A 15394-nucleotide genomic window follows, 5' to 3' on the forward strand; every position below is an offset into this window, starting at 1 on the left:
TTCTTTTTTGGTTTGCTACAATGCCTTTTCTGAAACGTTGTCTCCTTCTGCTGGAACACTGACTTCTTTCATTTAATGCCTGCAGACTATAAAAGAGAACCCAACCCAAAAAGTTTGGTTGATTAGTCTGTGGCATTCTGTTAAACTGTTGCTTATGGCGGTCTCTGTGAGCTTCTCAGCGACATTCAGCCAGCCAGGTATCCTGCCTGCAGTAGATGGAATGTGGCAATGGAACGCTGGCTGCGCGTGTCATAATAGGCTCTGAGCCTTTATATACCTGTGCACAGCAGCAGCCACCTTCAGTCTGCTGCTGGACAGCCAGCAGCAGCAGCAGCAGGAGAGGTATGTTATCAGGAGCCCTCCTGCTAAGGGTAGACAGCTGCTCGTTCCACCCCACCCCCCGCCTTAATTGGTTCTCCTCCCTTCCAACGGTGTTGAGGCGGGTGGGAACAGCAGGGGGTGAAGGTGCTGTGTTTAAAGAGGTGGAGTTATGCAGATCTAAAACGCGTGGATTGCAGCAGCAGCAAGCCGAAAAGTGCAGGCATGTAAGGGATCTAGAGGTTGACAACATGTCTTCTTAACGGGAGTCCAGGAGCTCATCTCCACAAATGGACTTTTCAGGATCCTTGGGTGGCTCCGTAGTTTGAAACCAATTCTGGTTATCGCTTCTCGGCCTTTTGGCTAAGATCAAGTGTAGTATCTGTTCTTATCAGTTTAATATCTGATACGTCCCCTATCTGGGGACCATATATTAAATGGATTTTTAGAACAGGGAGATGGAAAAAGAGCTTGCTCTGTCCACTCCACGCATTGACCTGGTATTGCAGTATCTCCAGGACCGGTGCACCCCTTCTTTAATGCAGTTTCTAAAATCAGAAAGAATTGAATTCAATGTTTTTTGTTCATTTTGCTTGTTTGTCGGATTTTGGGATGGACTCTTTGGCTTTGCTTTTCTTCTCCTCATTGGATTTTTCATGTTCAAAGTTGCAGAAGCCAGATTACAAGCTCATTTTGGTTCAACTTCAGCAACTGTGCATTGCATTGCCATGTAATGTGATGCAATGCTATCTTTCTAGCTCTCCCTTTTTACTTCCTTTTGGATAAACAGACATATTAGGCAAGCATTTTGGAGCTTTCACCTAAATAACTACAGGTGGTGAGATAAGCTGCACAATATAATTGACCTTTCAGTATATTGTTGCACACACACCATCTATTTAGCAAATGCCCTTGTTATCAACAGCAGCCTTTTAAACTCACCTGAGCTAACAGGTATGTGCGCTGGTTACTCTGCTGCGCTTAAAATTTCTTTTTTGGTTTGCTACAATGCCTTTTCTGAAACGTTGTCTCCTTCTGCTGGAACACTGACTTCTTTCATTTAATGCCTGCAGACTATAAAAGAGAACCCAACCCAAAAAGTTTGGTTGATTAGTCTGTGGCATTCTGATAAACTGTTGCTTATGGCGGTCTCTGTGAGCTTCTCAGCGACATTCAGCCAGCCAGGTATCCTGCCTGCAGTAGATGGAATGTGGCAATGGAACGCTGGCTGCGCGTGTCATAATAGGCTCTGAGCCTTTATATACCTGTGCACAGCAGCAGCCACCTTCAGTCTGCTGCTGGACAGCCAGCAGCAGCAGCAGCAGGAGAGGTATGTAATCAGGAGCCCTCCTGCTAAGGGTAGACAGCTGCTCGTTCCACCCCACCCCCCGCCTTAATTGGTTCTCCTCCCTTCCAACGGTGTTGAGGCGGGTGGGAACAGCAGGGGGTGAAGTTGCTGTGTTTAAAGAGGTGGAGTTATGCAGATCTAAAATGCGTGGATTGCAGCAGCAGCAAGCCGAAAAGTGCAGGCATGTAAGGGATCTAGAGGTTGACAACATGTCTTCTTAACGGGAGTCCAGGAGCTCATCTCCACAAATGGACTTTTCAGGATCCTTGGGTGGCTCCGTAGTTTGAAACCAATTCTGGTTATCGCTTCTCGGCCTTTTGGCTAAGATCAAGTGTAGTATCTGTTCTTATCAGTTTAATATCTGATACGTCCCCTATCTGGGGACCATATATTAAATGGATTTTTAGAACAGGGAGATGGAAAAAGAGCTTGCTCTGTCCACTCCACGCATTGACCTGGTATTGCAGTATCTCCAGGACCGGTGCACCCCTTCTTTAATGCAGTTTCTAAAATCAGAAAGAATTGAATTCAATGTTTTTTGTTCATTTTGCTTGTTTGTCGGATTTTGGGATGGACTCTTTGGCTTTGCTTTTCTTCTCCTCATTGGATTTTTCATGTTCAAAGTTGCAGAAGCCAGATTACAAGCTCATTTTGGTTCAACTTCAGCAACTGTGCATTGCATTGCCATGTAATGTGATGCAATGCTATCTTTCTAGCTCTCCCTTTTTACTTCCTTTTGGATAAACAGACATATTAGGCAAGCATTTTGGAGCTTTCACCTAAATAACTACAGGTGGTGAGATAAGCTGCACAATATAATTGACCTTTCAGTATATTGTTGCACACACACCATCTATTTAGCAAATGCCCTTGTTATCAACAGCAGCCTTTTAAACTCACCTGAGCTAACAGGTATGTGCGCTGGTTACTCTGCTGCGCTTAAAATTTCTTTTTTGGTTTGCTACAATGCCTTTTCTGAAACGTTGTCTCCTTCTGCTGGAACACTGACTTCTTTCATTTAATGCCTGCAGACTATAAAAGAGAACCCAACCCAAAAAGTTTGGTTGATTAGTCTGTGGCATTCTGTTAAACTGTTGCTTATGGCGGTCTCTGTGAGCTTCTCAGCGACATTCAGCCAGCCAGGTATCCTGCCTGCAGTAGATGGAATGTGGCAATGGAACGCTGGCTGCGCGTGTCATAATAGGCTCTGAGCCTTTATATACCTGTGCACAGCAGCAGCCACCTTCAGTCTGCTGCTGGACAGCCAGCAGCAGCAGCAGCAGGAGAGGTATGTAATCAGGAGCCCTCCTGCTAAGGGTAGACAGCTGCTCGTTCCACCCCACCCCCCGCCTTAATTGGTTCTCCTCCCTTCCAACGGTGTTGAGGCGGGTGGGAACAGCAGGGGGTGAAGGTGCTGTGTTTAAAGAGGTGGAGTTATGCAGATCTAAAACGCGTGGATTGCAGCAGCAGCAAGCCGAAAAGTGCAGGCATGTAAGGGATCTAGAGGTTGACAACATGTCTTCTTAACGGGAGTCCAGGAGCTCATCTCCACAAATGGACTTTTCAGGATCCTTGGGTGGCTCCGTAGTTTGAAACCAATTCTGGTTATCGCTTCTCGGCCTTTTGGCTAAGATCAAGTGTAGTATCTGTTCTTATCAGTTTAATATCTGATACGTCCCCTATCTGGGGACCATATATTAAATGGATTTTTAGAACAGGGAGATGGAAAAAGAGCTTGCTCTGTCCACTCCACGCATTGACCTGGTATTGCAGTATCTCCAGGACCGGTGCACCCCTTCTTTAATGCAGTTTCTAAAATCAGAAAGAATTGAATTCAATGTTTTTTGTTCATTTTGCTTGTTTGTCGGATTTTGGGATGGACTCTTTGGCTTTGCTTTTCTTCTCCTCATTGGATTTTTCATGTTCAAAGTTGCAGAAGCCAGATTACAAGCTCATTTTGGTTCAACTTCAGCAACTGTGCATTGCATTGCCATGTAATGTGATGCAATGCTATCTTTCTAGCTCTCCCTTTTTACTTCCTTTTGGATAAACAGACATATTAGGCAAGCATTTTGGAGCTTTCACCTAAATAACTACAGGTGGTGAGATAAGCTGCACAATATAATTGACCTTTCAGTATATTGTTGCACACACACCATCTATTTAGCAAATGCCCTTGTTATCAACAGCAGCCTTTTAAACTCACCTGAGCTAACAGGTATGTGCGCTGGTTACTCTGCTGCGCTTAAAATTTCTTTTTTGGTTTGCTACAATGCCTTTTCTGAAACGTTGTCTCCTTCTGCTGGAACACTGACTTCTTTCATTTAATGCCTGCAGACTATAAAAGAGAACCCAACCCAAAAAGTTTGGTTGATTAGTCTGTGGCATTCTGTTAAACTGTTGCTTATGGTGGTCTCTGTGAGCTTCTCAGCGACATTCAGCCAGCCAGGTATCCTGCCTGCAGTAGATGGAATGTGGCAATGGAACGCTGGCTGCGCGTGTCATAATAGGCTCTGAGCCTTTATATACCTGTGCACAGCAGCAGCCACCTTCAGTCTGCTGCTGGACAGCCAGCAGCAGCAGCAGCAGGAGAGGTATGTAATCAGGAGCCCTCCTGCTAAGGGTAGACAGCTGCTCGTTCCACCCCACCCCCCGCCTTAATTGGTTCTCCTCCCTTCCAACGGTGTTGAGGCGGGTGGGAACAGCAGGGGGTGAAGGTGCTGTGTTTAAAGAGGTGGAGTTATGCAGATCTAAAACGCGTGGATTGCAGCAGCAGCAAGCCGAAAAGTGCAGGCATGTAAGGGATCTAGAGGTTGACAACATGTCTTCTTAACGGGAGTCCAGGAGCTCATCTCCACAAATGGACTTTTCAGGATCCTTGGGTGGCTCCGTAGTTTGAAACCAATTCTGGTTATCGCTTCTCGGCCTTTTGGCTAAGATCAAGTGTAGTATCTGTTCTTATCAGTTTAATATCTGATACGTCCCCTATCTGTGGACCATATATTAAATGGATTTTTAGAACAGGGAGATGGAAAAAGAGCTTGCTCTGTCCACTCCACGCATTGACCTGGTATTGCAGTATCTCCAGGACCGGTGCACCCCTTCTTTAATGCAGTTTCTAAAATCAGAAAGAATTGAATTCAATGTTTTTTGTTCATTTTGCTTGTTTGTCGGATTTTGGGATGGACTCTTTGGCTTTGCTTTTCTTCTCCTCATTGGATTTTTCATGTTCAAAGTTGCAGAAGCCAGATTACAAGCTCATTTTGGTTCAACTTCAGCAACTGTGCATTGCATTGCCATGTAATGTGATGCAATGCTATCTTTCTAGCTCTCCCTTTTTACTTCCTTTTGGATAAACAGACATATTAGGCAAGCATTTTGGAGCTTTCACCTAAATAACTACAGGTGGTGAGATAAGCTGCACAATATAATTGACCTTTCAGTATATTGTTGCACACACACCATCTATTTAGCAAATGCCCTTGTTATCAACAGCAGCCTTTTAAACTCACCTGAGCTAACAGGTATGTGCGCTGGTTACTCTGCTGCGCTTAAAATTTCTTTTTTGGTTTGCTACAATGCCTTTTCTGAAACGTTGTCTCCTTCTGCTGGAACACTGACTTCTTTCATTTAATGCCTGCAGACTATAAAAGAGAACCCAACCCAAAAAGTTTGGTTGATTAGTCTGTGGCATTCTGTTAAACTGTTGCTTATGGCGGTCTCTGTGAGCTTCTCAGCGACATTCAGCCAGCCAGGTATCCTGCCTGCAGTAGATGGAATGTGGCAATGGAACGCTGGCTGCGCGTGTCATAATAGGCTCTGAGCCTTTATATACCTGTGCACAGCAGCAGCCACCTTCAGTCTGCTGCTGGACAGCCAGCAGCAGCAGCAGCAGGAGAGGTATGTAATCAGGAGCCCTCCTGCTAAGGGTAGACAGCTGCTCGTTCCACCCCACCCCCCGCCTTAATTGGTTCTCCTCCCTTCCAACGGTGTTGAGGCGGGTGGGAACAGCAGGGGGTGAAGGTGCTGTGTTTAAAGAGGTGGAGTTATGCAGATCTAAAACGCGTGGATTGCAGCAGCAGCAAGCCGAAAAGTGCAGGCATGTAAGGGATCTAGAGGTTGACAACATGTCTTCTTAACGGGAGTCCAGGAGCTCATCTCCACAAATGGACTTTTCAGGATCCTTGGGTGGCTCCGTAGTTTGAAACCAATTCTGGTTATCGCTTCTCGGCCTTTTGGCTAAGATCAAGTGTAGTATCTGTTCTTATCAGTTTAATATCTGATACGTCCCCTATCTGTGGACCATATATTAAATGGATTTTTAGAACAGGGAGATGGAAAAAGAGCTTGCTCTGTCCACTCCACGCATTGACCTGGTATTGCAGTATCTCCAGGACCGGTGCACCCCTTCTTTAATGCAGTTTCTAAAATCAGAAAGAATTGAATTCAATGTTTTTTGTTCATTTTGCTTGTTTGTCGGATTTTGGGATGGACTCTTTGGCTTTGCTTTTCTTCTCCTCATTGGATTTTTCATGTTCAAAGTTGCAGAAGCCAGATTACAAGCTCATTTTGGTTCAACTTCAGCAACTGTGCATTGCATTGCCATGTAATGTGATGCAATGCTATCTTTCTAGCTCTCCCTTTTTACTTCCTTTTGGATAAACAGACATATTAGGCAAGCATTTTGGAGCTTTCACCTAAATAACTACAGGTGGTGAGATAAGCTGCACAATATAATTGACCTTTCAGTATATTGTTGCACACACACCATCTATTTAGCAAATGCCCTTGTTATCAACAGCAGCCTTTTAAACTCACCTGAGCTAACAGGTATGTGCGCTGGTTACTCTGCTGCGCTTAAAATTTCTTTTTTGGTTTGCTACAATGCCTTTTCTGAAACGTTGTCTCCTTCTGCTGGAACACTGACTTCTTTCATTTAATGCCTGCAGACTATAAAAGAGAACCCAACCCAAAAAGTTTGGTTGATTAGTCTGTGGCATTCTGTTAAACTGTTGCTTATGGCGGTCTCTGTGAGCTTCTCAGCGACATTCAGCCAGCCAGGTATCCTGCCTGCAGTAGATGGAATGTGGCAATGGAACGCTGGCTGCGCGTGTCATAATAGGCTCTGAGCCTTTATATACCTGTGCACAGCAGCAGCCACCTTCAGTCTGCTGCTGGACAGCCAGCAGCAGCAGCAGCAGGAGAGGTATGTAATCAGGAGCCCTCCTGCTAAGGGTAGACAGCTGCTCGTTCCACCCCACCCCCCGCCTTAATTGGTTCTCCTCCCTTCCAACGGTGTTGAGGCGGGTGGGAACAGCAGGGGGTGAAGGTGCTGTGTTTAAAGAGGTGGAGTTATGCAGATCTAAAACGCGTGGATTGCAGCAGCAGCAAGCCGAAAAGTGCAGGCATGTAAGGGATCTAGAGGTTGACAACATGTCTTCTTAACGGGAGTCCAGGAGCTCATCTCCACAAATGGACTTTTCAGGATCCTTGGGTGGCTCCGTAGTTTGAAACCAATTCTGGTTATCGCTTCTCGGCCTTTTGGCTAAGATCAAGTGTAGTATCTGTTCTTATCAGTTTAATATCTGATACGTCCCCTATCTGGGGACCATATATTAAATGGATTTTTAGAACAGGGAGATGGAAAAAGAGCTTGCTCTGTCCACTCCACGCATTGACCTGGTATTGCAGTATCTCCAGGACCGGTGCACCCCTTCTTTAATGCAGTTTCTAAAATCAGAAAGAATTGAATTCAATGTTTTTTGTTCATTTTGCTTGTTTGTCGGATTTTGGGATGGACTCTTTGGCTTTGCTTTTCTTCTCCTCATTGGATTTTTCATGTTCAAAGTTGCAGAAGCCAGATTACAAGCTCATTTTGGTTCAACTTCAGCAACTGTGCATTGCATTGCCATGTAATGTGATGCAATGCTATCTTTCTAGCTCTCCCTTTTTACTTCCTTTTGGATAAACAGACATATTAGGCAAGCATTTTGGAGCTTTCACCTAAATAACTACAGGTGGTGAGATAAGCTGCACAATATAATTGACCTTTCAGTATATTGTTGCACACACACCATCTATTTAGCAAATGCCCTTGTTATCAACAGCAGCCTTTTAAACTCACCTGAGCTAACAGGTATGTGCGCTGGTTACTCTGCTGCGCTTAAAATTTCTTTTTTGGTTTGCTACAATGCCTTTTCTGAAACGTTGTCTCCTTCTGCTGGAACACTGACTTCTTTCATGTAATGCCTGCAGACTATAAAAGAGAACCCAACCCAAAAAGTTTGGTTGATTAGTCTGTGGCATTCTGTTAAACTGTTGCTTATGGCGGTCTCTGTGAGCTTCTCAGCGACATTCAGCCAGCCAGGTATCCTGCCTGCAGTAGATGGAATGTGGCAATGGAACGCTGGCTGCGCGTGTCATAATAGGCTCTGAGCCTTTATATACCTGTGCACAGCAGCAGCCACCTTCAGTCTGCTGCTGGACAGCCAGCAGCAGCAGCAGCAGGAGAGGTATGTAATCAGGAGCCCTCCTGCTAAGGGTAGACAGCTGCTCGTTCCACCCCACCCCCCGCCTTAATTGGTTCTCCTCCCTTCCAACGGTGTTGAGGCGGGTGGGAACAGCAGGGGGTGAAGGTGCTGTGTTTAAAGAGGTGGAGTTATGCAGATCTAAAACGCGTGGATTGCAGCAGCAGCAAGCCGAAAAGTGCAGGCATGTAAGGGATCTAGAGGTTGACAACATGTCTTCTTAACGGGAGTCCAGGAGCTCATCTCCACAAATGGACTTTTCAGGATCCTTGGGTGGCTCCGTAGTTTGAAACCAATTCTGGTTATCGCTTCTCGGCCTTTTGGCTAAGATCAAGTGCAGTGATCTAGCGGCTGCTGCCTTGGTCTTGGCTGAGAGGTGCTCGGGGTACCCGGCTCCTTGGCCTGGGGGGATCGCTCTGTTTTTCAGCAGGGCTTCACCTCCCTGCTGCTATTAGGGAGTCGGATTAGTCCCCGGGCAACGGGAGGCGATCATCTACCTGGCACTTCGGTGTTGAAGGTTTCTATTGAGAAGAGGAGAACCTGTTTGTGAAGAAGATGTCTGCAGCATCACATGAAGGAGAGGAAGATAATGTGCCTGAATTCGCTAAGGTGCAGAATTCTATTCGTTTGGTTGTTCAGGAGAACTTTCGAGATCAAAAGGATTTTAGGTATGTGATGAGTCAAGTTCTTGTGGATCTTTTTGGTTTGAAGACAGAAGAAGTGTTGGCGATAATGGACTACCCCAGGAGGGGTGTTTATGATATAGTTTTTGTTGACAAAGTTTTTTTTGAAGGATATCTAAGGAAAATGACTGCAAGCCAGGATAAAAGAATGGAGGGGATAAGTGTAATGCCACACTTCCCCGTTAGAGATAAATGGATCATTGTTAAAATGTACTCTCCATTGGTGGACGAAGAGGATGTTCTTACATTTTTGGAGTTTTTTTGTTTGTCAGTAACACCAAAAGGGAAGATTTATAATGAATTTGGTTTTTGGACTTCGAAGTGGAAATTTTTGGTCCGTTTCAAAGAAGATGAGCAGGGGACTGTGTTGCTTCCCCCAGCTAGGTTTAAGTTGGGTAATATAAATGGTGATATTTTTTTCAGTGGTATACCCACTTTTTGTCGAGTTTGTCGTCAATACGGGCATGGAAAGGAAAATTGTTCGGGTGGTGTATGTGGTTTTTGCAAAAAAGGTGATCATGAGTCAAAGGATTGTAAAGATCGGAGGAAGTGCAACTTGTGTCAGGAAGATACGCATGTTTTTAAGAATTGCCCAAAGAGGAAAAGAAATAAAGAGAAGGAGGTAGTGGTTAAAAAGGTTTTGGTAGAGAGAAAGGAGGAAAGTGTAGAAAAGGTGTTGGTGGTAAAGGGAAAAGAAAGCAAACCTGTAGGAGTGCAGAGGGAGATGGAGAAAACAAGAGTAGATTGGGGGGATAGGGTAGAGAGTGAAATGGGAGGTGTAAGTCAGGGAACTGGCCGTGGTAAGGTTAAAAAGCAAGAAAAGAGAAAGGAACAGGAAGTGGAGGTGGCAATGGAAGAAAATATAGTTGTTTTTCAACAACCTATGTTTATAAAGAATGCAGAATATTTTAACCGGTTGTACCGTAAGTTGTATGATGAGAAACGTTTGGACTATCTTATAGAGAATGTTAGGAAAGAACTAATAAGAGATAAAAATGTTTTTTGTGTGAAATATAGAATACCAGATGGTGTATCGAAACAAGTTTTTTCAGCATCAAGGGTTGAAGATTTGTCCCTTAAGGTTCTGAGTTGGGTTGGGGTTCATGCTTTTGATAATGGTTACAAGTATTTTACTTGATGTTATTACTGTTGTTAATACAGTTATAATTTAATTTTTATTTTTTTGGTATCCATTCAGGTTCTGAAACATTTCTTTCTTTGTAAGTATTGTTGTATTTTTGTAATTTTTTTTCTGACATTAAAAGTACCAAAACCTGATGATGATTTAAGTTGGAGTCCACGTCTTGTCTCCCTTTGGGGAGAAGAGGACTGTGGAGTGGACTTTAATTTTAACCTGAATAGGTTTTAAAAAAAAAAAAAAAAAAATCTGTTCTTATCAGTTTCATATCTGATACGTCCCCTATCTGGGGACCATATATTAAATGGATTTTTAGAACAGGGAGATGGAAAAAGAGCTTGCTCTGTCCACTCCACGCATTGACCTGGTATTGCAGTATCTCCAGGACCGGTGCACCCCTTCTTTAATGCAGTTTCTAAAATCAGAAAGAATTGAATTCAATGTTTTTTGTTCATTTTGCTTGTTTGTCGGATTTTGGGATGGACTCTTTGGCTTTGCTTTTCTTCTCCTCATTGGATTTTTCATGTTCAAAGTTGCAGAAGCCAGATTACAAGCTCATTTTGGTTCAACTTCAGCAACTGTGCATTGCATTGCCATGTAATGTGATGCAATGCTATCTTTCTAGCTCTCCCTTTTTACTTCCTTTTGGATAAACAGACATATTAGGCAAGCATTTTGGAGCTTTCACCTAAATAACTACAGGTGGTGAGATAAGCTGCACAATATAATTGACCTTTCAGTATATTGTTGCACACACACCATCTATTTAGCAAATGCCCTTGTTATCAACAGCAGCCTTTTAAACTCACCTGAGCTAACAGGTATGTGCGCTGGTTACTCTGCTGCGCTTAAAATTTCTTTTTTGGTTTGCTACAATGCCTTTTCTGAAACGTTGTCTCCTTCTGCTGGAACACTGACTTCTTTCATTTAATGCCTGCAGACTATAAAAGAGAACCCAACCCAAAAAGTTTGGTTGATTAGTCTGTGGCATTCTGTTAAACTGTTGCTTATGGCGGTCTCTGTGAGCTTCTCAGCGACATTCAGCCAGCCAGGTATCCTGCCTGCAGTAGATGGAATGTGGCAATGGAACGCTGGCTGCGCGTGTCATAATAGGCTCTGAGCCTTTATATACCTGTGCACAGCAGCAGCCACCTTCAGTCTGCTGCTGGACAGCCAGCAGCAGCAGCAGCAGGAGAGGTATGTAATCAGGAGCCCTCCTGCTAAGGGTAGACAGCTGCTCGTTCCACCCCACCCCCCGCCTTAATTGGTTCTCCTCCCTTCCAACGGTGTTGAGGCGGGTGGGAACAGCAGGGGGTGAAGGTGCTGTGTTTAAAGAGGTGGAGTTATGCAGATCTAAAACGCGTGGATTGCAGCAGCAGCAAGCCGAAAAGTGCAGGCATGTAAGGGATCTAGAGGTTGACAACATGTCTTCTTAACGGGAGTCCAGGAGCTCATCTCCACAAATGGACTTTTCAGGATCCTTGGGTGGCTCCGTAGTTTGAAACCAATTCTGGTTATCGCTTCTCGGCCTTTTGGCTAAGATCAAGTGTAGTATCTGTTCTTATCAGTTTAATATCTGATACGTCCCCTATCTGGGGACCATATATTAAATGGATTTTTAGAACAGGGAGATGGAAAAAGAGCTTGCTCTGTCCACTCCACGCATTGACCTGGTATTGCAGTATCTCCAGGACCGGTGCACCCCTTCTTTAATGCAGTTTCTAAAATCAGAAAGAATTGAATTCAATGTTTTTTGTTCATTTTGCTTGTTTGTCGGATTTTGGGATGGACTCTTTGGCTTTGCTTTTCTTCTCCTCATTGGATTTTTCATGTTCAAAGTTGCAGAAGCCAGATTACAAGCTCATTTTGGTTCAACTTCAGCAACTGTGCATTGCATTGCCATGTAATGTGATGCAATGCTATCTTTCTAGCTCTCCCTTTTTACTTCCTTTTGGATAAACAGACATATTAGGCAAGCATTTTGGAGCTTTCACCTAAATAACTACAGGTGGTGAGATAAGCTGCACAATATAATTGACCTTTCAGTATATTGTTGCACACACACCATCTATTTAGCAAATGCCCTTGTTATCAACAGCAGCCTTTTAAACTCACCTGAGCTAACAGGTATGTGCGCTGGTTACTCTGCTGCGCTTAAAATTTCTTTTTTGGTTTGCTACAATGCCTTTTCTGAAACGTTGTCTCCTTCTGCTGGAACACTGACTTCTTTCATTTAATGCCTGCAGACTATAAAAGAGAACCCAACCCAAAAAGTTTGGTTGATTAGTCTGTGGCATTCTGTTAAACTGTTGCTTATGGCGGTCTCTGTGAGCTTCTCAGCGACATTCAGCCAGCCAGGTATCCTGCCTGCAGTAGATGGAATGTGGCAATGGAACGCTGGCTGCGCGTGTCATAATAGGCTCTGAGCCTTTATATACCTGTGCACAGCAGCAGCCACCTTCAGTCTGCTGCTGGACAGCCAGCAGCAGCAGCAGCAGGAGAGGTATGTAATCAGGAGCCCTCCTGCTAAGGGTAGACAGCTGCTCGTTCCACCCCACCCCCCGCCTTAATTGGTTCTCCTCCCTTCCAACGGTGTTGAGGCGGGTGGGAACAGCAGGGGGTGAAGGTGCTGTGTTTAAAGAGGTGGAGTTATGCAGATCTAAAACGCGTGGATTGCAGCAGCAGCAAGCCGAAAAGTGCAGGCATGTAAGGGATCTAGAGGTTGACAACATGTCTTCTTAACGGGAGTCCAGGAGCTCATCTCCACAAATGGACTTTTCAGGATCCTTGGGTGGCTCCGTAGTGTGAAACCAATTCTGGTTATCGCTTCTCGGCCTTTTGGCTAAGATCAAGTGTAGTATCTGTTCTTATCAGTTTAATATCTGATACGTCCCCTATCTGGGGACCATATATTAAATGGATTTTTAGAACAGGGAGATGGAAAAAGAGCTTGCTCTGTCCACTCCACGCATTGACCTGGTATTGCAGTATCTCCAGGACCGGTGCACCCCTTCTTTAATGCAGTTTCTAAAATCAGAAAGAATTGAATTCAATGTTTTTTGTTCATTTTGCTTGTTTGTTGGATTTTGGGATGGACTCTTTGGCTTTGCTTTTCTTCTCCTCATTGGATTTTTCATGTTCAAAGTTGCAGAAGCCAGATTACAAGCTCATTTTGGTTGAACTTCAGCAACTGTGCATTGCATTGCCATGTAATGTGATGCAATGCTATCTTTCTAGCTCTCCCTTTTTACTTCCTTTTGGATAAACAGACATATTAGGCAAGCATTTTGGAGCTTTCACCTAAATAACTACAGGTGGTGAGATAAGCTGCACAATATAATTGACCTTTCAGTATATTGTTGCACACACACCATCTATTTAGCAAATGCCCTTGTTATCAACAGCAGCCTTTTAAACTCACCTGAGCTAACAGGTATGTGCGCTGGTTACTCTGCTGCGCTTAAAATTTCTTTTTTGGTTTGCTACAATGCCTTTTCTGAAACGTTGTCTCCTTCTGCTGGAACACTGACTTCTTTCATTTAATGCCTGCAGACTATAAAAGAGAACCCAACCCAAAAAGTTTGGTTGATTAGTCTGTGGCATTCTGTTAAACTGTTGCTTATGGCGGTCTCTGTGAGCTTCTCAGCGACATTCAGCCAGCCAGGTATCCTGCCTGCAGTAGATGGAATGTGGCAATGGAACGCTGGCTGCGCGTGTCATAATAGGCTCTGAGCCTTTATATACCTGTGCACAGCAGCAGCCACCTTCAGTCTGCTGCTGGACAGCCAGCAGCAGCAGCAGCAGGAGAGGTATGTAATCAGGAGCCCTCCTGCTAAGGGTAGACAGCTGCTCGTTCCACCCCACCCCCCGCCTTAATTGGTTCTCCTCCCTTCCAACGGTGTTGAGGCGGGTGGGAACAGCAGGGGGTGAAGGTGCTGTGTTTAAAGAGGTGGAGTTATGCAGATCTAAAACGCGTGGATTGCAGCAGCAGCAAGCCGAAAAGTGCAGGCATGTAAGGGATCTAGAGGTTGACAACATGTCTTCTTAACGGGAGTCCAGGAGCTCATCTCCACAAATGGACTTTTCAGGATCCTTGGGTGGCTCCGTAGTTTGAAACCAATTCTGGTTATCGCTTCTCGGCCTTTTGGCTAAGATCAAGTGTAGTATCTGTTCTTATCAGTTTAATATCTGATACGTCCCCTATCTGGGGACCATATATTAAATGGATTTTTAGAACAGGGAGATGGAAAAAGAGCTTGCTCTGTCCACTCCACGCATTGACCTGGTATTGCAGTATCTCCAGGACCGGTGCACCCCTTCTTTAATGCAGTTTCTAAAATCAGAAAGAATTGAATTCAATGTTTTTTGTTCATTTTGCTTGTTTGTCGGATTTTGGGATGGACTCTTTGGCTTTGCTTTTCTTCTCCTCATTGGATTTTTCATGTTCAAAGTTGCAGAAGCCAGATTACAAGCTCATTTTGGTTCAACTTCATCAACTGTGCATTGCATTGCCATGTAATGTGATGCAATGCTATCTTTCTAGCTCTCCCTTTTTACTTCCTTTTGGATAAACAGACATATTAGGCAAGCATTTTGGAGCTTTCACCTAAATAACTACAGGTGGTGAGATAAGCTGCACAATATAATTGACCTTTCAGTATATTGTTGCACACACACCATCTATTTAGCAAATGCCCTTGTTATCAACAGCAGCCTTTTAAACTCACCTGAGCTAACAGGTATGTGCGCTGGTTACTCTGCTGCGCTTAAAATTTCTTTTTTGGTTTGCTACAATGCCTTTTCTGAAACGTTGTCTCCTTCTGCTGGAACACTGACTTCTTTCATTTAATGCCTGCAGACTATAAAAGAGAACCCAACCCAAAAAGTTTGGTTGATTAGTCTGTGGCATTCTGTTAAACTGTTGCTTATGGCGGTCTCTGTGAGCTTCTCAGCGACATTCAGCCAGCCAGGTATCCTGCCTGCAGTAGATGGAATGTGGCAATGGAACGCTGGCTGCGCGTGTCATAATAGGCTCTGAGCCTTTATATACCTGTGCACAGCAGCAGCCACCTTCAGTCTGCTGCTGGACAGCCAGCAGCAGCAGCAGCAGCAGGAGAGGTATGTAATCAGGAGCCCTCCTGCTAAGGGTAGACAGCTGCTCGTTCCACCCCACCCCCCGCCTTAATTGGTTCTCCTCCCTTCCAACGGTGTTGAGGCGGGTGGGAACAGCAGGGGGTGAAGGTGCTGTGTTTAAAGAGGTGGAGTTATGCAGATCTAAAACGCGTGGATTGCAGCAGCAGCAAGCCGAAAAGTGCAGGCATGTAAGGGATCTAGAGGTTGACAACATGTCTTCTTAACGGGAGTCCAGGAGCTCATCTCC

At 44.5% G+C, this 15394-nt stretch overlaps 9 non-coding genes and 1 pseudogene across 9 annotated transcripts; all 10 read left to right on the forward strand.

The window, feature by feature from the left end:
• The first annotated feature begins 661 nt into the window (after nucleotides 1-661).
• Nucleotides 662-852, forward strand: LOC141234350 (U2 spliceosomal RNA). Its single transcript, XR_012300331.1, has one exon. It is a non-coding gene; the product is annotated as a U2 spliceosomal RNA (small nuclear RNA).
• Nucleotides 853-1967: 1115 nt separating this feature from the next.
• Nucleotides 1968-2158, forward strand: LOC141234352 (U2 spliceosomal RNA). The gene has a single exon (XR_012300333.1). It is a non-coding gene; the product is annotated as a U2 spliceosomal RNA (small nuclear RNA).
• Nucleotides 2159-3273: 1115 nt separating this feature from the next.
• On the forward strand, nucleotides 3274-3464 carry LOC141234353 (U2 spliceosomal RNA). The gene has a single exon (XR_012300334.1). It is a non-coding gene; the product is annotated as a U2 spliceosomal RNA (small nuclear RNA).
• Nucleotides 3465-4579: 1115 nt separating this feature from the next.
• LOC141234480 (U2 spliceosomal RNA) lies at nucleotides 4580-4770 on the forward strand. Its single transcript, XR_012300459.1, has one exon. It is a non-coding gene; the product is annotated as a U2 spliceosomal RNA (small nuclear RNA).
• Nucleotides 4771-5885: 1115 nt separating this feature from the next.
• LOC141234481 (U2 spliceosomal RNA) lies at nucleotides 5886-6076 on the forward strand. The gene has a single exon (XR_012300460.1). It is a non-coding gene; the product is annotated as a U2 spliceosomal RNA (small nuclear RNA).
• A 1115-nt stretch (nucleotides 6077-7191) lies between these two features.
• LOC141234354 (U2 spliceosomal RNA) lies at nucleotides 7192-7382 on the forward strand. The gene has a single exon (XR_012300335.1). It is a non-coding gene; the product is annotated as a U2 spliceosomal RNA (small nuclear RNA).
• A 2852-nt stretch (nucleotides 7383-10234) lies between these two features.
• On the forward strand, nucleotides 10235-10415 carry LOC141234551 (U2 spliceosomal RNA; annotated as a pseudogene).
• A 1115-nt stretch (nucleotides 10416-11530) lies between these two features.
• Nucleotides 11531-11721, forward strand: LOC141234355 (U2 spliceosomal RNA). Its single transcript, XR_012300336.1, has one exon. It is a non-coding gene; the product is annotated as a U2 spliceosomal RNA (small nuclear RNA).
• A 1115-nt stretch (nucleotides 11722-12836) lies between these two features.
• On the forward strand, nucleotides 12837-13027 carry LOC141234356 (U2 spliceosomal RNA). Its single transcript, XR_012300337.1, has one exon. It is a non-coding gene; the product is annotated as a U2 spliceosomal RNA (small nuclear RNA).
• Nucleotides 13028-14142: 1115 nt separating this feature from the next.
• LOC141234357 (U2 spliceosomal RNA) lies at nucleotides 14143-14333 on the forward strand. The gene has a single exon (XR_012300338.1). It is a non-coding gene; the product is annotated as a U2 spliceosomal RNA (small nuclear RNA).
• The last annotated feature ends 1061 nt before the right edge of the window (nucleotides 14334-15394 follow it).

The sequence above is a fragment of the Phyllobates terribilis genome, unplaced genomic scaffold, assembly GCF_046119375.1.
Source record: "Phyllobates terribilis strain yellow unplaced genomic scaffold, ASM4611937v1 Scaffold_636__1_contigs__length_917067, whole genome shotgun sequence".
NCBI classification, from domain to species: Eukaryota; Metazoa; Chordata; class Amphibia; order Anura; family Dendrobatidae; genus Phyllobates; species Phyllobates terribilis.